Source organism: Toxotes jaculatrix, chromosome 9, assembly GCF_017976425.1.
Source record: "Toxotes jaculatrix isolate fToxJac2 chromosome 9, fToxJac2.pri, whole genome shotgun sequence".
NCBI lineage: Eukaryota > Metazoa > Chordata > Actinopteri > Toxotidae > Toxotes > Toxotes jaculatrix.
The window spans coordinates 6,086,953-6,113,362 of record NC_054402.1 but is presented as its reverse complement, the minus strand read 5'-3'; positions in this window follow the sequence as shown (position 1 = coordinate 6,113,362).

Below are 26,410 nucleotides of genomic sequence, written 5' to 3'. Positions count from 1 at the left end.
CCAAATTTGTTCTTGTTTTGAAAGGTGCTTATTAGAGAACACCTGGGGGAATGAAGGGGGGAAGGGAGCTCAGAATTCTGAGAGCGAGCTGAGGAGGGAATTCTGAGACCACAGTTGTCATAGCTTAACTATTATAAAACCATTACTGAATTATACTGATGTGTTTCTAATTTGTCTCTATAAACATCAAATGTCAGCCCAAATTAGATTATTTGAATTTTAAAGATGTATGCATTTTCTTGGTTAAAAATGCTGCATAAAAGGTTGTTTGGTGCTTGATTAGATTGCCTCAAACATTCCAGTATTTTTTATTTTAAAAAACTGCAATCAAAACCCAAATTAAATGTCTTTAAACACAGCCCCTCTTTAAACTGTGCCAGTAAATGAGTCTAGTGCACGTAGAATCTCTTGTCGCTCTGATGGCTTTCGGTAGAGGAGTCAGAGCGGTCGGTCTCATGAGGCTCCAGCATGTTGAGGTGGGCAGCACTCTTCATTAACTTGTAAAAACAGGACTTCCATTCCAGTTCTTTGAGGCTCAGGAGGGAGTATAAAGGGGAGGAACCATCTCTCTTTCTTCATCACTGATGTTTGAATAAGCCAGGCAGACAGTGGTTGACATTAAAGACTCCCATAGGCCAGGTTATTGCCTCTGTGAGGACAAGCAGTAGGTAGGTTAGATGTAATAAACTGGAACAAATGTATTTCGGTCTCCAATTAGGATAAGTCGCTGTCTGGAGTCGTTCTGTGGCAATAATGTAATCTTCTGATTTTATGGGTATTTTGTTTTGCCGCGTCAGCAGCTATGCCACCAGCTAGCAAGTGATGAGAAATAAGATGAGTACTGTATTTGCTTTTATTATGTAACCTCATTGAAGTCTCCTTATGCCTAATTGGCAGCAATCTAGGCCTGTCAAATTGAATATAATCCCTTCACCATTGGTTTTAGCTTCCAGATGCCTGTACTGAATGACATGGGATGCTGATATTGCGAGTAATGGAGAACACTAATGGAACTGGCATTAGGTAATATATTTGAACAGCTACTGTACAGAACAGAAATAGCTGTTTAGCCTCTGAGCCAAGGATATTGATAGTTCCGCCCTTGACAGTATTGTTAAAGTACACTCTGTCCTTTCAAGTGAGGCCAGCTCAAATGATTTTATATTAAAATGCAATAGATGCAATGACATTGAGCTTTATTAAGATTCTTTTCAATTATAGCTATACTAAATATGTCAGTAAAATTAATTTATTACTTTTATGAATACATTTTCTCAAGTATTAGCGTTCTGTACTTTTCACAATAGCATCTGGTTAATAACAGAAGCTAAATCATGACAAATTGTTTTCATGTTTATACCACTATAAAGAAAAATACTGATTTAAAAAAGATAAGGATGATAAGGCTGCTATGTTTTTACAGTCAAGAAATCACATGAAAAGTCTAAAACCAATGATGAATTGATTCTGCTATCAGCTGTGTAGCCAAAGACTTATGTGAGTTTTTCCTCAACCTGTTGTTTTTACACATAAACTAGATCATTGATCACTTTTTTCTGATGTTTAATGATTACAGGTACATGTGATGAATTTATGACGTGAGTGCGATACATATTCAAGTTACCATAAGAGCTGCTCGAGCATTGTTGCAGGACCTTGCTGAAACAATACAATCAGGGACATGGGAGTACTTTGTAACTCTCTGACAGCTCTGAGGACTGGCGCAGCAGGCAGAAGTATTTATATGTATGCAAACATGTTATAAAGAGAATATCTATGTCCACCTTTGGCTAAATGTGGTTGAGGAAATCAGGCCCATTTCCTTGTTACTGATAATAATGTATGTATGAATAACTGTATAAATCTGATGAAAGCAATGCATGTGCAGATTTAGTCCTTCGCGTCAGCTACGTAGCTCAAACAAACAGCTGACAGCTTCGGACAGTGCTTCGGACGTCATACGAATCACCTGATTGGTTCGGTTTGTCATGTGAATCGTGGTGGGATCGAGTGTGTTCAGGGTGTTCAGTGTGTTTGTATGTCATTTTTTATGACATTTTGACGCCTTACTATACTATGACGTTTTTTATGACAAAAAAGTGAAAAAAAAAAAGTTGACTTTTTTTGGCCGATTTTGACACCTTACTATACTATGACGTTTTTATGACAAAAAAGTGAAAAAAAAAAAGTTGACTTTTTTTGACCGATTTTGACACCTTACTAAGCTATGACGTTTTTTATGACATTTTGAGGTAAAAAAAAATTGTGACTTTTTTTGGCCGATTTTGACGCCTTACTATACTATGACGTTTTTTATGAAATTTTGAGGTCAAAAAAAATTTTGACCTTTTTTGGCCGATTTTGACGCCTTACCTATGACGTTTTTTATGACAAAAAAGTGAAAAAAAAAAGTTGACTTTTTTTGGCTGATTTTGACGCCTTACTATACCATGACGTTTTTTATGACATTTTGAGGTCAAAAAAAATTTTGACTTTTTTTGGCCGATTTTGACGCCTTACTATACTATGACGTTTTTTATGACAAAAAAGTGAAAAAAAAAAAGTTGACTTTTTTTGGCCGATTTTGACGCCTTACTATACTATGACGTTTTTTATGACAAAAAAGTGAAAAAAAAAAAGTTGACTTTTTTTGGCCGATTTTGACGCCTTACTATACTAGGACGTTTTTTATGACAAAAAAGTGAAAAAAAAAAAGTTGACTTTTTTTGGCCGATTTTGACGCCTTACTATACTATGACGTTTTTTATGACATTTTGAGGTCAAAAAAAATTTTGACTTTTTTTGTCCGATTTTGACGCCTTACTATACTATGACGTTTTTTATGACAAAAAAGTGAAAAAAAAAAAAGTTGACTTTTTTTGGCCGATTTTGACGCCTTACTATACTATGACGTTTTTTATGACATTTTGAGGTCAAAAAAAATTTTGACCTTTTTTGGCCGATTTTGACGCCTTACTATACTATGACGTTTTTTATGACAAAAAAGTGAAAAAAAAAAAGTTGACTTTTTTTGGCCGATTTTGACGCCTTACTATACTATGACGTTTTTTATGACATTTTGAGGTCAAAAAAATTTTTGACTTTTTTTGACCGATTTTGACGCCTTACTATACTATGACGTTTTTTATGACATTTTGAGGTCAAAAAAAATTTTGACCTTTTTTGGCCGATTTTGATGCCTTACTATACTATGACGTTTTTTATGACAAAAAAGTGAAAAAAAAAAAGTTGACTTTTTTTGACCGATTTTGACGCCTTACTATACTATGACGTTTTTTATGACAATGAAGTGAAAAAAAAAAAGTTGACTTTTTTTGACCGATTTTGACGCCTTACTATACTATGACGTTTTTTATGACAAAAAAGTGAAAAAAAAAAAGTTGACTTTTTTTGTCCGATTTTGACGCCTTACTATACTATGACATTTTTTATGACATTTTGAGGTCAAAAAAAATTTTGACTTTTTTTGGCCGATTTTGACGCCTTACTATACTATGACGTTTTTTATGACAAAAAAGTGAAAAAAAAAAAGTTGACTTTTTTTGGTCGATTTTGACGCCTTACTATACTATGACGTTTTTTATGACATTTTGAGGTCAAAAAAAATTTTGACTTTTTTTGGCCGATTTTGACGCCTTACTATACTATGACGTTTTTTTATGACAAAAAAGTGAAAAAAAAAAAGTTGACTTTTTTTGTCCGATTTTGACGCCTTACTATACTATGACGTTTTTTATGACAAAAAAGTGATTAAAAAAAAGTTGACTTTTTTTGGCCGATTTTGACGCCTTACTATACTATGACGTTTTTTATGACATTTTGAGGTCAAAAAAAATTTTGACTTTTTTTGGCCGATTTTGACGCCTTACTATACTATGACGTTTTTTATGACATTTTGAGGTCAAAAAAATTTTTGACTTTTTTTGGCCGATTTTGACGCCTTACTATACTATGACGTTTTTTATGACAAAAAAGTGAAAAAAAAAGAGTTGACTTTTTTTGGCCGATTTTGACGCCTTACTATACTATGCCGTTTTTTATGACAAAAAAGTGAAAAAAAAAAAGTTGACTTTTTTTGGCCGATTTTGACGCCTTACTATACTATGACGTTTTTTATGACATTTTGAGGTCAAAAAAAATTTTGACTTTTTTTGGCCGATTTTGACGCCTTACTATACTATGACGTTTTTTATGACAAAAAAGTGAAAAAAAAAAAAGTTGACTTTTTTTGGCCGATTTTGACGCCTTACTATACTATGACGTTTTTTATGACATTTTGAGGTCAAAAAAAATTTTGACTTTTTTTGGCCGATTTTGACGCCTTACTATACTATGACGTTTTTTATGACAAAAAAGTGAAAAAAAAAAAAGTTGACTTTTTTTGGCCGATTTTGACGCCTTACTATACTATGACGTTTTTTATGACATTTTGAGGTCAAAAAAAATTTTGACTTTTTTTGGCCGATTTTGACGCCTTACTATACTATGACGTTTTTTATGACAAAAAAGTGAAAAAAAAAAAAGTTGACTTTTTTTGGCCGATTTTGACGCCTTACTATACTATGACGTTTTTTATGACATTTTGAGGTCAAAAAAAATTTTGACTTTTTTTGGCCGATTTTGACGCCTTACTATACTATGACGTTTTTTATGACAAAAAAGTGAAAAAAAAAAAGTTGACTTTTTTTGGCCGATTTTAACACCTTACTATACTATGATGTTTTTTATGACAAAAAAGTGAAAAAAAAAAAGTTGACTTTTTTTGACCGATTTTGACGCCTTACTATACTATGACGTTTTTTATGACAAAAAAGTGAAAAAAAAAAGTTGACTTTTTTTGGCCGATTTTGACGCCTTACTATACTATGACGTTTTTTATGACATTTTGAGGTCAAAAAAAATTTTGACTTTTTTTGGCCGATTTTGACGCCTTACTATACTATGACGTTTTTTATGACAAAAAAGTGAAAAAAAAAAAAAGTTGACTATTTTTGGCCGATTTTGACGCCTTACTACACTATGACGTTTTTTATGACAAAAAAGTGAAAAAAAAAAAGTTGACTTTTTTTGGCCGATTTTGACGCCTTACTATACTATGACGTTTTTTATGACATTTTGAGGTCAAAAAAAATGTTGACTTTTTTTGGCCGATTTTGACGCCTTACTATACTATGACGTTTTTTATGACAAAAAAGTGAAAAAAAAAAAGTTGACTTTTTTTGGCCGATTTTGACGCCTTACTATACTATGACGTTTTTTATGACAAAAAAGTGAAAAAAAAAAAGTTGACTTTTTTTGGCCGATTTTGACGCCTTACTACACTATGACGTTTTTTATGACAAAAAAGTGAAAAAAAAAAAGTTGACTTTTTTTGGCCGATTTTGACGCCTTACTATACTATGACGTTTTTTATGACATTTTGAGGTCAAAAAAAATGTTGACTTTTTTTGGCCGATTTTGACGCCTTACTATACTATGACGTTTTTTATGACAAAAAAGTGAAAAAAAAAAAGTTGACTTTTTTTGGCCGATTTTGACGCCTTACTATACTATGACGTTTTTTATGACAAAAAAGTGAAAAAAAAAAAGTTGACTTTTTTTGGCCGATTTTGACGCCTTACTATACTATGACGTTTTTTATGACAAAAAAGTGAAAAAAAAAAAGTTGACTTTTTTTGACTGATTTTGACGCCTTACTATACTATGACGTTTTTTATGACAAAAAAGTGAAAAAAAAAAAGTTGACTTTTTTTGACTGATTTTGACGCCTTACTATACTATGACGTTTTTTATGACAAAAAAGTGAAAAAAAAAAAGTTGACTTTTTTTGGCCGATTTTGACGCCTTACTATACTATGACGTTTTTTATGACATTTTGAGGTCAAAAAAAATGTTGACTTTTTTTGGCCGATTTTGACGCCTTACTATACTATGACGTTTTTTATGACAAAAAAGTGAAAAAAAAAAAGTTGACTTTTTTTGGCCGATTTTGACGCCTTACTATACTATGACGTTTTTTATGACAAAAAAGTGAAAAAAAAAAAGTTGACTTTTTTTGGCCGATTTTGACGCCTTACTATACTATGACGTTTTTTATGACAAAAAAGTGAAAAAAAAAAAGTTGACTTTTTTTGACTGATTTTGACGCCTTACTATACTATGACGTTTTTTATGACAAAAAAGTGAAAAAAAAAAAGTTGACTTTTTTTGACTGATTTTGACGCCTTACTATACTATGACGTTTTTTATGACAAAAAAGTGAAAAAAAAAAAGTTGACTTTTTTTGGCCGATTTTGACGCCTTACTATACTATGACGTTTTTTATGACAAAAAAGTGAAAAAAAAAAGTTGACTTTTTTTGACCGATTTTGACGCCTTACTATACTATGACGTTTTTTATGACAAAAAAGTGAAAAAAAAAATTTTGACTTTTTTTGTCCGATTTTGACGCCTTACTATACTATGACGTTTTTTATGACAAAAAAGTGAAAAAAAAAAAGTTGACTTTTTTTGACCGATTTTGACGCCTTACTATACTATGACGTTTTTTATGACATTTTGAGGTCAAAAAAATTTTTGACTTTTTTTGTCCGATTTTGACGCCTTACTATACTATGACGTTTTTTATGACAAAAAAGTGAAAAAAAAAAAGTTGACTTTTTTTGGCCGATTTTAACACCTTCCTATACTATGACGTTTTTTATGACAAAAAAGTGAAAAAAAAAAGTTGACTTTTTTTGACCGATTTTGACGCCTTACTATACTATGACGTTTTTTATGACAAAAAAGTGAAAAAAAAATTTTTGACTTTTTTTGTCCGATTTTGACGCCTTACTATACTATGACGTTTTTTATGACAAAAAAGTGAAAAAAAAAAAGTTGACTTTTTTTGGCCGATTTTGACGCCTTACTATACTATGACGTTTTTTATGACAAAAAAGTGAAAAAAAAAGAGTTGACTTTTTTTGGCCGATTTTGACGCCTTACTATACTATGCCGTTTTTTATGACAAAAAAGTGAAAAAAAAAAAGTTGACTTTTTTTGGCCGATTTTGACGCCTTACTATACTATGACGTTTTTTATGACATTTTGAGGTCAAAAAAAATTTTGACTTTTTTTGGCCGATTTTGACGCCTTACTATACTATGACGTTTTTTATGACAAAAAAGTGAAAAAAAAAAAGTTGACTTTTTTTGGCCGATTTTGACGCCTTACTATACTATGACGTTTTTTATGACATTTTGAGGTCAAAAAAATTTTTGACTTTTTTTGGCCGATTTTGACGCCTTACTATACTATGACGTTTTTTATGACAAAAAAGTGAAAAAAAAAAAGTTGACTTTTTTTGGCCGATTTTAACACCTTACTATACTATGATGTTTTTTATGACAAAAAAGTGAAAAAAAAAAAGTTGACTTTTTTTGACCGATTTTGACGCCTTACTATACTATGACGTTTTTTATGACAAAAAAGTGAAAAAAAAAAGTTGACTTTCTTTGGCCGATTTTGACGCCTTACTATACTATGACGTTTTTTATGACATTTTGAGGTCAAAAAAAATTTTGACTTTTTTTGGCCGATTTTGACGCCTTACTATACTATGACGTTTTTTATGACAAAAAAGTGAAAAAAAAAAAGTTGACTTTTTTTGGCCGATTTTGACGCCTTACTATACTATGACGTTTTTTATGACAAAAAAGTGAAAAAAAAAAAGTTGACTTTTTTTGGCCGATTTTGACGCCTTACTATACTATGACGTTTTTTATGACATTTTGAGGTCAAAAAAAATTTTGACTTTTTTTGGCCGATTTTGACACCTTACTATACTATGACGTTTTTTATGACAAAAAAGTGAAAAAAAAAAAGTTGACTTTTTTTGGCCGATTTTGACGCCTTACTATACTATGACGTTTTTTATGACAAAAAAGTGAAAAAAAAAAAGTTGACTTTTTTTGGCCGATTTTGACGCCTTACTATACTATGACGTTTTTTATGACATTTTGAGGTCAAAAAAAATTTTGACTTTTTTTGGCCGATTTTGACGCCTTACTATACTATGACGTTTTTTATGACAAAAAAGTGAAAAAAAAAAAGTTGACTTTTTTTGGCCGATTTTGACGCCTTACTATACTATGACGTTTTTTATGACATTTTGAGGTCAAAAAAAATTTTGACTTTTTTTGGCCGATTTTGACGCCTTACTATACTATGACGTTTTTTATGACAAAAAAGTGAAAAAAAAAAAGTTGACTTTTTTTCGCCGATTTTGACGCCTTACTATACTATGATGTTTTTTATGACAAAAAAGTGAAAAAAAAAAAGTTGCCTTTTTTTGGCCGATTTTGACGCCTTACTATACTATGACGTTTTTTATGACAAAAAAGTGAAAAAAAAAAAGTCGACTTTTTTTGGCCGATTTTGACGCCTTACTATACTATGACGTTTTTTATGACAAAAAAGTGAAAAAAAAAAAGTTGACTTTTTTTGGCCGATTTTGACGCCTTACTATACTATGACGTTTTTTATGACATCTTGAGGTCAAAAAAAATTTTGACTTTTTTTGGCCGATTTTGACGCCTTACTATACTATGACGTTTTTTATGACAAAAAAGTGAAAAAAAAAAAGTTGACTTTTTTTGGCCGATTTTGACGCCTTACTATACTATGACGTTTTTTATGACAAAAAAGTGAAAAAAAAAAAGTTGACTTTTTTTGACTGATTTTGACGCCTTACTATACTATGACGTTTTTTATGACAAAAAAGTGAAAAAAAAAAAGTTGACTTTTTTTGACTGATTTTGACGCCTTACTATACTATGACGTTTTTTATGACAAAAAAGTGAAAAAAAAAAAGTTGACTTTTTTTGGCCGATTTTGACGCCTTACTATACTATGACGTTTTTTATGACATTTTGAGGTCAAAAAAAATGTTGACTTTTTTTGGCCGATTTTGACGCCTTACTATACTATGACGTTTTTTATGACAAAAAAGTGAAAAAAAAAAAGTTGACTTTTTTTGGCCGATTTTGACGCCTTACTATACTATGACGTTTTTTATGACAAAAAAGTGAAAAAAAAAAAGTTGACTTTTTTTGGCCGATTTTGACGCCTTACTATACTATGACGTTTTTTATGACAAAAAAGTGAAAAAAAAAAAGTTGACTTTTTTTGACTGATTTTGACGCCTTACTATACTATGACGTTTTTTATGACAAAAAAGTGAAAAAAAAAAAGTTGACTTTTTTTGACTGATTTTGACGCCTTACTATACTATGACGTTTTTTATGACAAAAAAGTGAAAAAAAAAAAGTTGACTTTTTTTGGCCGATTTTGACGCCTTACTATACTATGACGTTTTTTATGACATTTTGAGGTCAAAAAAATTTTTGACTTTTTTTGTCCGATTTTGACGCCTTACTATACTATGACGTTTTTTATGACAAAAAAGTGAAAAAAAAAAAGTTGACTTTTTTTGGCCGATTTTAACACCTTCCTATACTATGACGTTTTTTATGACAAAAAAGTGAAAAAAAAAAGTTGACTTTTTTTGACCGATTTTGACGCCTTACTATACTATGACGTTTTTTATGACAAAAAAGTGAAAAAAAAATTTTTGACTTTTTTTGTCCGATTTTGACGCCTTACTATACTATGACGTTTTTTATGACAAAAAAGTGAAAAAAAAAAAGTTGACTTTTTTTGGCCGATTTTGACGCCTTACTATACTATGACGTTTTTTATGACAAAAAAGTGAAAAAAAAAGAGTTGACTTTTTTTGGCCGATTTTGACGCCTTACTATACTATGCCGTTTTTTATGACAAAAAAGTGAAAAAAAAAAAGTTGACTTTTTTTGGCCGATTTTGACGCCTTACTATACTATGACGTTTTTTATGACATTTTGAGGTCAAAAAAAATTTTGACTTTTTTTGGCCGATTTTGACGCCTTACTATACTATGACGTTTTTTATGACAAAAAAGTGAAAAAAAAAAAGTTGACTTTTTTTGGCCGATTTTGACGCCTTACTATACTATGACGTTTTTTATGACATTTTGAGGTCAAAAAAATTTTTGACTTTTTTTGGCCGATTTTGACGCCTTACTATACTATGACGTTTTTTATGACAAAAAAGTGAAAAAAAAAAAGTTGACTTTTTTTGGCCGATTTTAACACCTTACTATACTATGATGTTTTTTATGACAAAAAAGTGAAAAAAAAAAAGTTGACTTTTTTTGACCGATTTTGACGCCTTACTATACTATGACGTTTTTTATGACAAAAAAGTGAAAAAAAAAAGTTGACTTTCTTTGGCCGATTTTGACGCCTTACTATACTATGACGTTTTTTATGACATTTTGAGGTCAAAAAAAATTTTGACTTTTTTTGGCCGATTTTGACGCCTTACTATACTATGACGTTTTTTATGACAAAAAAGTGAAAAAAAAAAAGTTGACTTTTTTTGGCCGATTTTGACGCCTTACTATACTATGACGTTTTTTATGACAAAAAAGTGAAAAAAAAAAAGTTGACTTTTTTTGGCCGATTTTGACGCCTTACTATACTATGACGTTTTTTATGACATTTTGAGGTCAAAAAAAATTTTGACTTTTTTTGGCCGATTTTGACACCTTACTATACTATGACGTTTTTTATGACAAAAAAGTGAAAAAAAAAAAGTTGACTTTTTTTGGCCGATTTTGACGCCTTACTATACTATGACGTTTTTTATGACAAAAAAGTGAAAAAAAAAAAGTTGACTTTTTTTGGCCGATTTTGACGCCTTACTATACTATGACGTTTTTTATGACATTTTGAGGTCAAAAAAAATTTTGACTTTTTTTGGCCGATTTTGACGCCTTACTATACTATGACGTTTTTTATGACAAAAAAGTGAAAAAAAAAAAGTTGACTTTTTTTGGCCGATTTTGACGCCTTACTATACTATGACGTTTTTTATGACATTTTGAGGTCAAAAAAAATTTTGACTTTTTTTGGCCGATTTTGACGCCTTACTATACTATGACGTTTTTTATGACAAAAAAGTGAAAAAAAAAAAGTTGACTTTTTTTCGCCGATTTTGACGCCTTACTATACTATGATGTTTTTTATGACAAAAAAGTGAAAAAAAAAAAGTTGCCTTTTTTTGGCCGATTTTGACGCCTTACTATACTATGACGTTTTTTATGACAAAAAAGTGAAAAAAAAAAAGTCGACTTTTTTTGGCCGATTTTGACGCCTTACTATACTATGACGTTTTTTATGACAAAAAAGTGAAAAAAAAAAAGTTGACTTTTTTTGGCCGATTTTGACGCCTTACTATACTATGACGTTTTTTATGACATCTTGAGGTCAAAAAAAATTTTGACTTTTTTTGGCCGATTTTGACGCCTTACTATACTATGACGTTTTTTATGACAAAAAAGTGAAAAAAAAAAGTTGACTTTTTTTGACCGATTTTGACGCCTTACTATACTATGACGTTTTTTATGACAAAAAAGTGAAAAAAAAAATTTTGACTTTTTTTGTCCGATTTTGACGCCTTACTATACTATGACGTTTTTTATGACAAAAAAGTGAAAAAAAAAAAGTTGACTTTTTTTGACCGATTTTGACGCCTTACTATACTATGACGTTTTTTATGACATTTTGAGGTCAAAAAAATTTTTGACTTTTTTTGTCCGATTTTGACGCCTTACTATACTATGACGTTTTTTATGACAAAAAAGTGAAAAAAAAAAAGTTGACTTTTTTTGGCCGATTTTAACACCTTCCTATACTATGACGTTTTTTATGACAAAAAAGTGAAAAAAAAAAGTTGACTTTTTTTGACCGATTTTGACGCCTTACTATACTATGACGTTTTTTATGACAAAAAAGTCAAAAAAAAATTTTTGACTTTTTTTGTCCGATTTTGACGCCTTACTATACTATGACGTTTTTTATGACAAAAAAGTGAAAAAAAAAAAGTTGACTTTTTTTGGCCGATTTTGACGCCTTACTATACTATGACGTTTTTTATGACAAAAAAGTGAAAAAAAAAGAGTTGACTTTTTTTGGCCGATTTTGACGCCTTACTATACTATGCCGTTTTTTATGACAAAAAAGTGAAAAAAAAAAAGTTGACTTTTTTTGGCCGATTTTGACGCCTTACTATACTATGACGTTTTTTATGACATTTTGAGGTCAAAAAAAATTTTGACTTTTTTTGGCCGATTTTGACGCCTTACTATACTATGACGTTTTTTATGACAAAAAAGTGAAAAAAAAAAAGTTGACTTTTTTTGGCCGATTTTGACGCCTTACTATACTATGACGTTTTTTATGACATTTTGAGGTCAAAAAAATTTTTGACTTTTTTTGGCCGATTTTGACGCCTTACTATACTATGACGTTTTTTATGACAAAAAAGTGAAAAAAAAAAAGTTGACTTTTTTTGGCCGATTTTAACACCTTACTATACTATGATGTTTTTTATGACAAAAAAGTGAAAAAAAAAAAGTTGACTTTTTTTGACCGATTTTGACGCCTTACTATACTATGACGTTTTTTATGACAAAAAAGTGAAAAAAAAAAGTTGACTTTCTTTGGCCGATTTTGACGCCTTACTATACTATGACGTTTTTTATGACATTTTGAGGTCAAAAAAAATTTTGACTTTTTTTGGCCGATTTTGACGCCTTACTATACTATGACGTTTTTTATGACAAAAAAGTGAAAAAAAAAAAGTTGACTTTTTTTGGCCGATTTTGACGCCTTACTATACTATGACGTTTTTTATGACAAAAAAGTGAAAAAAAAAAAGTTGACTTTTTTTGGCCGATTTTGACGCCTTACTATACTATGACGTTTTTTATGACATTTTGAGGTCAAAAAAAATTTTGACTTTTTTTGGCCGATTTTGACACCTTACTATACTATGACGTTTTTTATGACAAAAAAGTGAAAAAAAAAAAGTTGACTTTTTTTGGCCGATTTTGACGCCTTACTATACTATGACGTTTTTTATGACATTTTGAGGTCAAAAAAAATTTTGACTTTTTTTGGCCGATTTTGACACCTTACTAAGCTATGACGTTTTTTATGACAAAAAAGTGAAAAAAAAAAAGTTGACTTTTTTTGGCCGATTTTGACGCCTTACTATACTATGACGTTTTTTATGACATTTTGAGGTCAAAAAAAATTTTGACTTTTTTTGGCCGATTTTGACGCCTTACTATACTATGACGTTTTTTATGACAAAAAAGTGAAAAAAAAAAAGTTGACTTTTTTTGGCCGATTTTGACGCCTTACTATACTATGACGTTTTTTATGACATTTTGAGGTCAAAAAAAATTTTGACTTTTTTTGGCCGATTTTGACGCCTTACTATACTATGACGTTTTTTATGACAAAAAAGTGAAAAAAAAAAAGTTGACTTTTTTTCGCCGATTTTGACGCCTTACTATACTATGATGTTTTTTATGACAAAAAAGTGAAAAAAAAAAAGTTGCCTTTTTTTGGCCGATTTTGACGCCTTACTATACTATGACGTTTTTTATGACAAAAAAGTGAAAAAAAAAAAGTCGACTTTTTTTGGCCGATTTTGACGCCTTACTATACTATGACGTTTTTTATGACAAAAAAGTGAAAAAAAAAAAGTTGACTTTTTTTGGCCGATTTTGACGCCTTACTATACTATGACGTTTTTTATGACAAAAAAGTGAAAAAAAAAAAGTTGACTTTTTTTGGCCGATTTTGACGCCTTACTATACTATGACGTTTTTTATGACAAAAAAGTGAAAAAAAAAAAGTTGACTTTTTTTGGCCGATTTTGACGCCTTACTATACTATGACGTTTTTTATGACAAAAAAGTGAAAAAAAAAAGTTGACTTTTTTTGACCGATTTTGACGCCTTACTATACTATGACGTTTTTTATGACAAAAAAGTGAAAAAAAAACGCCTTACTATACTATGACGTTTTTTATGACATTTTGAGGTCAAAAAAAATTTTGACTTTTTTTGGCCGATTTTGACACCTTACTATACTATGACGTTTTTTATGACAAAAAAGTGAAAAAAAAAAAGTTGACTTTTTTTGGCCGATTTTGACGCCTTACTATACTATGACGTTTTTTATGACATTTTGAGGTCAAAAAAAATTTTGACTTTTTTTGGCCGATTTTGACACCTTACTAAGCTATGACGTTTTTTATGACAAAAAAGTGAAAAAAAAAAAGTTGACTTTTTTTGGCCGATTTTGACGCCTTACTATACTATGACGTTTTTTATGACATTTTGAGGTCAAAAAAAATTTTGACTTTTTTTGGCCGATTTTGACGCCTTACTATACTATGACGTTTTTTATGACAAAAAAGTGAAAAAAAAAAAGTTGACTTTTTTTGGCCGATTTTGACGCCTTACTATACTATGACGTTTTTTATGACATTTTGAGGTCAAAAAAATTTTTGACTTTTTTTGGCCGATTTTGACGCCTTACTATACTATGACGTTTTTTATGACAAAAAAGTGAAAAAAAAAAAGTTGACTTTTTTTCGCCGATTTTGACGCCTTACTATACTATGACGTTTTTTATGACAAAAAAGTGAAAAAAAAAAAGTTGCCTTTTTTTGGCCGATTTTGACGCCTTACTATACTATGACGTTTTTTATGACAAAAAAGTGAAAAAAAAAAAGTCGACTTTTTTTGGCCGATTTTGACGCCTTACTATACTATGACGTTTTTTATGACAAAAAAGTGAAAAAAAAAAAGTTGACTTTTTTTGGCCGATTTTGACGCCTTACTATACTATGACGTTTTTTATGACAAAAAAGTGAAAAAAAAAAAGTTGACTTTTTTTGGCCGATTTTGACGCCTTACTATACTATGACGTTTTTTATGACAAAAAAGTGAAAAAAAAAAAGTTGACTTTTTTTGGCCGATTTTGACGCCTTACTATACTATGACGTTTTTTATGACAAAAAAGTGAAAAAAAAAAGTTGACTTTTTTTGACCGATTTTGACGCCTTACTATACTATGACGTTTTTTATGACAAAAAAGTGAAAAAAAAAAGTTGACTTTTTTTGGCCGATTTTGACGCCTTACTATACTATGACGTTTTTTATGACATCTTGAGGTCAAAAAAAATTTTGACTTTTTTTGGCCGATTTTGACGCCTTACTATACTGACGTTTTTTATGACAAAAAAGTGAAAAAAAAAAAAGTTGACTTTTTTTGACCGATTTTGACGCCTTACTATACTATGACGTTTTTTATGACAAAAAAGTGAAAAAAAAAAAGTTGACTTTTTTTGGCCGATTTTGACGCCTTAATATACTATGACGTTTTTTATGACAAAAAAGTGAAAAAAAAAAAAGTTGACTGTTTTTGGCCGATTTTGACGCCTTACTATACTATGACGTTTTTTATGACATTTTGAGGTCAAAAAAAATTTTGACTTTTTTTGGCCGATTTTGACGCCTTACTATACTATGACGTTTTTTATGACATTTTGAGGTCAAAAAAAATTTTGACTTTTTTTGGCCGATTTTGACGCCTTACTATACTATGACGTTTTTTATGACAAAAAAGTGATTAAAAAAAAGTTGACTTTTTTTGGCCGATTTTGACGCCTTACTATACTATGACGTTTTGTATGACATTTTGAGGTCAAAAAAAATTTTGACTTTTTTTGGCCGATTTTGACGCCTTACTACACTATGACGATTTTTATGACAAAAAAGTGAAAAAAAAAAAGTTGACTTTTTTTGTCCGATTTTGACGCCTTACTATACTATGACGTTTTTTATGACATCTTGAGGTCAAAAAAAATTTTGACTTTTTTTGGCCGTTTTTGACGCCTTACTATACTATGACGTTTTTTATGACAAAAAAGTGAAAAAAAAATAGTTGACTTTTTTTGTCCGATTTTGACGCCTTACTATACTATGACGTTTTTTATGACAAAAAAGTGAAAAAAAAAAAGTTGACTTTTTTTGGCCGATTTTGACGCCTTACTATACTATGACGTTTTTTATGACAAAAAAGTGAAAAAAAAAAAGTTGACTTTTTTTGGCCGATTTTGACGCCTTACTATACTAGGACGTTTTTTATGACAAAAAAGTGAAAAAAAAAAAGTTGACTTTTTTTGGCCGATTTTGACGCCTTACTATACTATGACGTTTTTTATGACATTTTGAGGTCAAAAAAAATTTTGACTTTTTTTGTCCGATTTTGACGCCTTACTATACTATGACGTTTTTTATGACAAAAAAGTGAAAAAAAAAAAAGTTGACTTTTTTTGGCCGATTTTGACGCCTTACTATACTATGACGTTTTTTATGACATTTTGAGGTCAAAAAAAATTTTGACCTTTTTTGGCCGATTTTGACGCCTTACTATACTATGACGTTTTTTATGACAAAAAAGTGAAAAAAAAAAAGTTGACTTTTTTTGGCCGATTTTGACGCCTTACTATACTATGACGTTTTTTATGACATTTTGAGGTCAAAAAAATTTTTGACTTTTTTTGACCGATTTTGACGCCTTACTATACTATGACGTTTTTTATGACATTTTGAGGTCAAAAAAAATTTTGACCTTTTTTGGCCGATTTTGATGCCTTACTATACTATGACGTTTTTTATGACAAAAAAGTGAAAAAAAAAAAGTTGACTTTTTTTGACCGATTTTGACGCCTTACTATACTATGACGTTTTTTATGACAATGAAGTGAAAAAAAAAAAGTTGACTTTTTTTGACCGATTTTGACGCCTTACTATACTATGACGTTTTTTATGACAAAAAAGTGAAAAAAAAAAAGTTGACTTTTTTTGTCCGATTTTGACGCCTTACTATACTATGACATTTTTTATGACATTTTGAGGTCAAAAAAAATTTTGACTTTTTTTGGCCGATTTTGACGCCTTACTATACTATGACGTTTTTTATGACAAAAAAGTGAAAAAAAAAAAGTTGACTTTTTTTGGTCGATTTTGACGCCTTACTATACTATGACGTTTTTTATGACATTTTGAGGTCAAAAAAAATTTTGACTTTTTTTGGCCGATTTTGACGCCTTACTATACTATGACGTTTTTTTATGACAAAAAAGTGAAAAAAAAAAAGTTGACTTTTTTTGTCCGATTTTGACGCCTTACTATACTATGACGTTTTTTATGACAAAAAAGTGATTAAAAAAAAGTTGACTTTTTTTGGCCGATTTTGACGCCTTACTATACTATGACGTTTTTTATGACATTTTGAGGTCAAAAAAAATTTTGACTTTTTTTGGCCGATTTTGACGCCTTACTATACTATGACGTTTTTTATGACATTTTGAGGTCAAAAAAATTTTTGACTTTTTTTGGCCGATTTTGACGCCTTACTATACTATGACGTTTTTTATGACAAAAAAGTGAAAAAAAAAGAGTTGACTTTTTTTGGCCGATTTTGACGCCTTACTATACTATGCCGTTTTTTATGACAAAAAAGTGAAAAAAAAAAAGTTGACTTTTTTTGGCCGATTTTGACGCCTTACTATACTATGACGTTTTTTATGACATTTTGAGGTCAAAAAAAATTTTGACTTTTTTTGGCCGATTTTGACGCCTTACTATACTATGACGTTTTTTATGACAAAAAAGTGAAAAAAAAAAAAGTTGACTTTTTTTGGCCGATTTTGACGCCTTACTATACTATGACGTTTTTTATGACATTTTGAGGTCAAAAAAAATTTTGACTTTTTTTGGCCGATTTTGACGCCTTACTATACTATGACGTTTTTTATGACAAAAAAGTGAAAAAAAAAAAAGTTGACTTTTTTTGGCCGATTTTGACGCCTTACTATACTATGACGTTTTTTATGACATTTTGAGGTCAAAAAAAATTTTGACTTTTTTTGGCCGATTTTGACGCCTTACTATACTATGACGTTTTTTATGACAAAAAAGTGAAAAAAAAAAAAGTTGACTTTTTTTGGCCGATTTTGACGCCTTACTATACTATGACGTTTTTTATGACATTTTGAGGTCAAAAAAAATTTTGACTTTTTTTGGCCGATTTTGACGCCTTACTATACTATGACGTTTTTTATGACAAAAAAGTGAAAAAAAAAAAGTTGACTTTTTTTGGCCGATTTTAACACCTTACTATACTATGATGTTTTTTATGACAAAAAAGTGAAAAAAAAAAAGTTGACTTTTTTTGACCGATTTTGACGCCTTACTATACTATGACGTTTTTTATGACAAAAAAGTGAAAAAAAAAAGTTGACTTTTTTTGGCCGATTTTGACGCCTTACTATACTATGACGTTTTTTATGACATTTTGAGGTCAAAAAAAATTTTGACTTTTTTTGGCCGATTTTGACGCCTTACTATACTATGACGTTTTTTATGACAAAAAAGTGAAAAAAAAAAAAAGTTGACTATTTTTGGCCGATTTTGACGCCTTACTACACTATGACGTTTTTTATGACAAAAAAGTGAAAAAAAAAAAGTTGACTTTTTTTGGCCGATTTTGACGCCTTACTATACTATGACGTTTTTTATGACATTTTGAGGTCAAAAAAAATGTTGACTTTTTTTGGCCGATTTTGACGCCTTACTATACTATGACGTTTTTTATGACAAAAAAGTGAAAAAAAAAAAGTTGACTTTTTTTGGCCGATTTTGACGCCTTACTATACTATGACGTTTTTTATGACAAAAAAGTGAAAAAAAAAAAGTTGACTTTTTTTGGCCGATTTTGACGCCTTACTACACTATGACGTTTTTTATGACAAAAAAGTGAAAAAAAAAAAGTTGACTTTTTTTGGCCGATTTTGACGCCTTACTATACTATGACGTTTTTTATGACATTTTGAGGTCAAAAAAAATGTTGACTTTTTTTGGCCGATTTTGACGCCTTACTATACTATGACGTTTTTTATGACAAAAAAGTGAAAAAAAAAAAGTTGACTTTTTTTGGCCGATTTTGACGCCTTACTATACTATGACGTTTTTTATGACAAAAAAGTGAAAAAAAAAAAGTTGACTTTTTTTGGCCGATTTTGACGCCTTACTATACTATGACGTTTTTTATGACAAAAAAGTGAAAAAAAAAAAGTTGACTTTTTTTGACTGATTTTGACGCCTTACTATACTATGACGTTTTTTATGACAAAAAAGTGAAAAAAAAAAAGTTGACTTTTTTTGACTGATTTTGACGCCTTACTATACTATGACGTTTTTTATGACAAAAAAGTGAAAAAAAAAAAGTTGACTTTTTTTGGCCGATTTTGACGCCTTACTATACTATGACGTTTTTTATGACATTTTGAGGTCAAAAAAAATGTTGACTTTTTTTGGCCGATTTTGACGCCTTACTATACTATGACGTTTTTTATGACAAAAAAGTGAAAAAAAAAAAGTTGACTTTTTTTGGCCGATTTTGACGCCTTACTATACTATGACGTTTTTTATGACAAAAAAGTGAAAAAAAAAAAGTTGACTTTTTTTGGCCGATTTTGACGCCTTACTATACTATGACGTTTTTTATGACAAAAAAGTGAAAAAAAAAAAGTTGACTTTTTTTGACTGATTTTGACGCCTTACTATACTATGACGTTTTTTATGACAAAAAAGTGAAAAAAAAAAAGTTGACTTTTTTTGACTGATTTTGACGCCTTACTATACTATGACGTTTTTTATGACAAAAAAGTGAAAAAAAAAAAGTTGACTTTTTTTGGCCGATTTTGACGCCTTACTATACTATGACGTTTTTTATGACAAAAAAGTGAAAAAAAAAAGTTGACTTTTTTTGACCGATTTTGACGCCTTACTATACTATGACGTTTTTTATGACAAAAAAGTGAAAAAAAAAAGTTGACTTTTTTTGACCGATTTTGACGCCTTACTATACTATGACGTTTTTTATGACAAAAAAGTGAAAAAAAAAATTTTGACTTTTTTTGTCCGATTTTGACGCCTTACTATACTATGACGTTTTTTATGACAAAAAAGTGAAAAAAAAAAAGTTGACTTTTTTTGACCGATTTTGACGCCTTACTATACTATGACGTTTTTTATGACATTTTGAGGTCAAAAAAATTTTTGACTTTTTTTGTCCGATTTTGACGCCTTACTATACTATGACGTTTTTTATGACAAAAAAGTGAAAAAAAAAAAGTTGACTTTTTTTGGCCGATTTTAACACCTTCCTATACTATGACGTTTTTTATGACAAAAAAGTGAAAAAAAAAAGTTGACTTTTTTTGACCGATTTTGACGCCTTACTATACTATGACGTTTTTTATGACAAAAAAGTGAAAAAAAAATTTTTGACTTTTTTTGTCCGATTTTGACGCCTTACTATACTATGACGTTTTTTATGACAAAAAAGTGAAAAAAAAAAAGTTGACTTTTTTTGGCCGATTTTGACGCCTTACTATACTATGACGTTTTTTATGACAAAAAAGTGAAAAAAAAAGAGTTGACTTTTTTTGGCCGATTTTGACGCCTTACTATACTATGCCGTTTTTTATGACAAAAAAGTGAAAAAAAAAAAGTTGACTTTTTTTGGCCGATTTTGACGCCTTACTATACTATGACGTTTTTTATGACATTTTGAGGTCAAAAAAAATTTTGACTTTTTTTGGCCGATTTTGACGCCTTACTATACTATGACGTTTTTTATGACAAAAAAGTGAAAAAAAAAAAGTTGACTTTTTTTGGCCGATTTTGACGCCTTACTATACTATGACGTTTTTTATGACATTTTGAGGTCAAAAAAATTTTTGACTTTTTTTGGCCGATTTTGACGCCTTACTATACTATGACGTTTTTTATGACAAAAAAGTGAAAAAAAAAAAGTTGACTTTTTTTGGCCGATTTTAACACCTTACTATACTATGATGTTTTTTATGACAAAAAAGTGAAAAAAAAAAAGTTGACTTTTTTTGACCGATTTTGACGCCTTACTATACTATGACGTTTTTTATGACAAAAAAGTGAAAAAAAAAAGTTGACTTTCTTTGGCCGATTTTGACGCCTTACTATACTATGACGTTTTTTATGACATTTTGAGGTCAAAAAAAATTTTGACTTTTTTTGGCCGATTTTGACGCCTTACTATACTATGACGTTTTTTATGACAAAAAAGTGAAAAAAAAAAAGTTGACTTTTTTTGGCCGATTTTGACGCCTTACTATACTATGACGTTTTTTATGACAAAAAAGTGAAAAAAAAAAAGTTGACTTTTTTTGGCCGATTTTGACGCCTTACTATACTATGACGTTTTTTATGACATTTTGAGGTCAAAAAAAATTTTGACTTTTTTTGGCCGATTTTGACACCTTACTATACTATGACGTTTTTTATGACAAAAAAGTGAAAAAAAAAAAGTTGACTTTTTTTGGCCGATTTTGACGCCTTACTATACTATGACGTTTTTTATGACAAAAAAGTGAAAAAAAAAAAGTTGACTTTTTTTGGCCGATTTTGACGCCTTACTATACTATGACGTTTTTTATGACATTTTGAGGTCAAAAAAAATTTTGACTTTTTTTGGCCGATTTTGACGCCTTACTATACTATGACGTTTTTTATGACAAAAAAGTGAAAAAAAAAAAGTTGACTTTTTTTGGCCGATTTTGACGCCTTACTATACTATGACGTTTTTTATGACATTTTGAGGTCAAAAAAAATTTTGACTTTTTTTGGCCGATTTTGACGCCTTACTATACTATGACGTTTTTTATGACAAAAAAGTGAAAAAAAAAAAGTTGACTTTTTTTCGCCGATTTTGACGCCTTACTATACTATGATGTTTTTTATGACAAAAAAGTGAAAAAAAAAAAGTTGCCTTTTTTTGGCCGATTTTGACGCCTTACTATACTATGACGTTTTTTATGACAAAAAAGTGAAAAAAAAAAAGTCGACTTTTTTTGGCCGATTTTGACGCCTTACTATACTATGACGTTTTTTATGACAAAAAAGTGAAAAAAAAAAAGTTGACTTTTTTTGGCCGATTTTGACGCCTTACTATACTATGACGTTTTTTATGACAAAAAAGTGAAAAAAAAAAGTTGACTTTTTTTGGCCGATTTTGACGCCTTACTATACTATGCCGTTTTTTATGACAAAAAAGTGAAAAAAAAAAAGTTGACTTTTTTTGGCCGATTTTGACGCCTTACTATACTATGACGTTTTTTATGACATTTTGAGGTCAAAAAAAATTTTGACTTTTTTTGGCCGATTTTGACGCCTTACTATACTATGACGTTTTTTATGACAAAAAAGTGAAAAAAAAAAAGTTGACTTTTTTTGGCCGATTTTGACGCCTTACTATACTATGACGTTTTTTATGACATTTTGAGGTCAAAAAAATTTTTGACTTTTTTTGGCCGATTTTGACGCCTTACTATACTATGACGTTTTTTATGACAAAAAAGTGAAAAAAAAAAAGTTGACTTTTTTTGGCCGATTTTAACACCTTACTATACTATGATGTTTTTTATGACAAAAAAGTGAAAAAAAAAAAGTTGACTTTTTTTGACCGATTTTGACGCCTTACTATACTATGACGTTTTTTATGACAAAAAAGTGAAAAAAAAAAGTTGACTTTCTTTGGCCGATTTTGACGCCTTACTATACTATGACGTTTTTTATGACATTTTGAGGTCAAAAAAAATTTTGACTTTTTTTGGCCGATTTTGACGCCTTACTATACTATGACGTTTTTTATGACAAAAAAGTGAAAAAAAAAAAGTTGACTTTTTTTGGCCGATTTTGACGCCTTACTATACTATGACGTTTTTTATGACAAAAAAGTGAAAAAAAAAAAGTTGACTTTTTTTGGCCGATTTTGACGCCTTACTATACTATGACGTTTTTTATGACATTTTGAGGTCAAAAAAAATTTTGACTTTTTTTGGCCGATTTTGACACCTTACTATACTATGACGTTTTTTATGACAAAAAAGTGAAAAAAAAAAAGTTGACTTTTTTTGGCCGATTTTGACGCCTTACTATACTATGACGTTTTTTATGACAAAAAAGTGAAAAAAAAAAAGTTGACTTTTTTTGGCCGATTTTGACGCCTTACTATACTATGACGTTTTTTATGACATTTTGAGGTCAAAAAAAATTTTGACTTTTTTTGGCCGATTTTGACGCCTTACTATACTATGACGTTTTTTATGACAAAAAAGTGAAAAAAAAAAAGTTGACTTTTTTTGGCCGATTTTGACGCCTTACTATACTATGACGTTTTTTATGACATTTTGAGGTCAAAAAAAATTTTGACTTTTTTTGGCCGATTTTGACGCCTTACTATACTATGACGTTTTTTATGACAAAAAAGTGAAAAAAAAAAAGTTGACTTTTTTTCGCCGATTTTGACGCCTTACTATACTATGATGTTTTTTATGACAAAAAAGTGAAAAAAAAAAAGTTGCCTTTTTTTGGCCGATTTTGACGCCTTACTATACTATGACGTTTTTTATGACAAAAAAGTGAAAAAAAAAAAGTCGACTTTTTTTGGCCGATTTTGACGCCTTACTATACTATGACGTTTTTTATGACAAAAAAGTGAAAAAAAAAAAGTTGACTTTTTTTGGCCGATTTTGACGCCTTACTATACTATGACGTTTTTTATGACATCTTGAGGTCAAAAAAAATTTTGACTTTTTTTGGCCGATTTTGACGCCTTACTATACTATGACGTTTTTTATGACAAAAAAGTGAAAAAAAAAAGTTGACTTTTTTTGACCGATTTTGACGCCTTACTATACTATGACGTTTTTTATGACAAAAAAGTGAAAAAAAAAATTTTGACTTTTTTTGTCCGATTTTGACGCCTTACTATACTATGACGTTTTTTATGACAAAAAAGTGAAAAAAAAAAAGTTGACTTTTTTTGACCGATTTTGACGCCTTACTATACTATGACGTTTTTTATGACATTTTGAGGTCAAAAAAATTTTTGACTTTTTTTGTCCGATTTTGACGCCTTACTATACTATGACGTTTTTTATGACAAAAAAGTGAAAAAAAAAAAGTTGACTTTTTTTGGCCGATTTTAACACCTTCCTATACTATGACGTTTTTTATGACAAAAAAGTGAAAAAAAAAAGTTGACTTTTTTTGACCGATTTTGACGCCTTACTATACTATGACGTTTTTTATGACAAAAAAGTCAAAAAAAAATTTTTGACTTTTTTTGTCCGATTTTGACGCCTTACTATACTATGACGTTTTTTATGACAAAAAAGTGAAAAAAAAAAAGTTGACTTTTTTTGGCCGATTTTGACGCCTTACTATACTATGACGTTTTTTATGACAAAAAAGTGAAAAAAAAAGAGTTGACTTTTTTTGGCCGATTTTGACGCCTTACTATACTATGCCGTTTTTTATGACAAAAAAGTGAAAAAAAAAAAGTTGACTTTTTTTGGCCGATTTTGACGCCTTACTATACTATGACGTTTTTTATGACATTTTGAGGTCAAAAAAAATTTTGACTTTTTTTGGCCGATTTTGACGCCTTACTATACTATGACGTTTTTTATGACAAAAAAGTGAAAAAAAAAAAGTTGACTTTTTTTGGCCGATTTTGACGCCTTACTATACTATGACGTTTTTTATGACATTTTGAGGTCAAAAAAATTTTTGACTTTTTTTGGCCGATTTTGACGCCTTACTATACTATGACGTTTTTTATGACAAAAAAGTGAAAAAAAAAAAGTTGACTTTTTTTGGCCGATTTTAACACCTTACTATACTATGATGTTTTTTATGACAAAAAAGTGAAAAAAAAAAAGTTGACTTTTTTTGACCGATTTTGACGCCTTACTATACTATGACGTTTTTTATGACAAAAAAGTGAAAAAAAAAAGTTGACTTTCTTTGGCCGATTTTGACGCCTTACTATACTATGACGTTTTTTATGACATTTTGAGGTCAAAAAAAATTTTGACTTTTTTTGGCCGATTTTGACGCCTTACTATACTATGACGTTTTTTATGACAAAAAAGTGAAAAAAAAAAAGTTGACTTTTTTTGGCCGATTTTGACGCCTTACTATACTATGACGTTTTTTATGACAAAAAAGTGAAAAAAAAAAAGTTGACTTTTTTTGGCCGATTTTGACGCCTTACTATACTATGACGTTTTTTATGACATTTTGAGGTCAAAAAAAATTTTGACTTTTTTTGGCCGATTTTGACACCTTACTATACTATGACGTTTTTTATGACAAAAAAGTGAAAAAAAAAAAGTTGACTTTTTTTGGCCGATTTTGACGCCTTACTATACTATGACGTTTTTTATGACATTTTGAGGTCAAAAAAAATTTTGACTTTTTTTGGCCGATTTTGACACCTTACTAAGCTATGACGTTTTTTATGACAAAAAAGTGATTAAAAAAAAAGTTGACTTTTTTTGGCCGATTTTGACGCCTTACTATACTATGACATTTTTTATGACATTTTGAGGTCAAAAAAAATTTTGACTTTTTTTGGCCGATTTTGACGCCTTACTATACTATGACGTTTTTTATGACATTTTGAGGTCAAAAAAAATTTTGACTTTTTTTGTCCGATTTTGACGCCTTACTATACTATGACGTTTTTTATGACAAAAAAGTGATTAAAAAAAAAGTTGACTTTTTTTGGCCGATTTTGACGCCTTACTATACTATGACATTTTTTATGACATTTTGAGGTCAAAAAAAATTTTGACTTTTTTTGGCCGATTTTGACGCCTTACTATACTATGACGTTTTTTATGACAAAAAAGTGAAAAAAAAAAAGTTGACTTTTTTTGGCCGATTTTGACGCCTTACTATACTATGACGTTTTTTATGACAAAAAAGTGAAAAAAAAAAAGTTGACTTTTTTTGACCGATTTTGACGCCTTACTATACTATGACGTTTTTTATGACAAAAAAGTGAAAAAAAAACGCCTTACTATACTATGACGTTTTTTATGACATTTTGAGGTCAAAAAAAATTTTGACTTTTTTTGGCCGATTTTGACACCTTACTATACTATGACGTTTTTTATGACAAAAAAGTGAAAAAAAAAAAGTTGACTTTTTTTGGCCGATTTTGACGCCTTACTATACTATGACGTTTTTTATGACATTTTGAGGTCAAAAAAAATTTTGACTTTTTTTGGCCGATTTTGACACCTTACTAAGCTATGACGTTTTTTATGACAAAAAAGTGAAAAAAAAAAAGTTGACTTTTTTTGGCCGATTTTGACGCCTTACTATACTATGACGTTTTTTATGACATTTTGAGGTCAAAAAAAATTTTGACTTTTTTTGGCCGATTTTGACGCCTTACTATACTATGACGTTTTTTATGACAAAAAAGTGAAAAAAAAAAAGTTGACTTTTTTTGGCCGATTTTGACGCCTTACTATACTATGA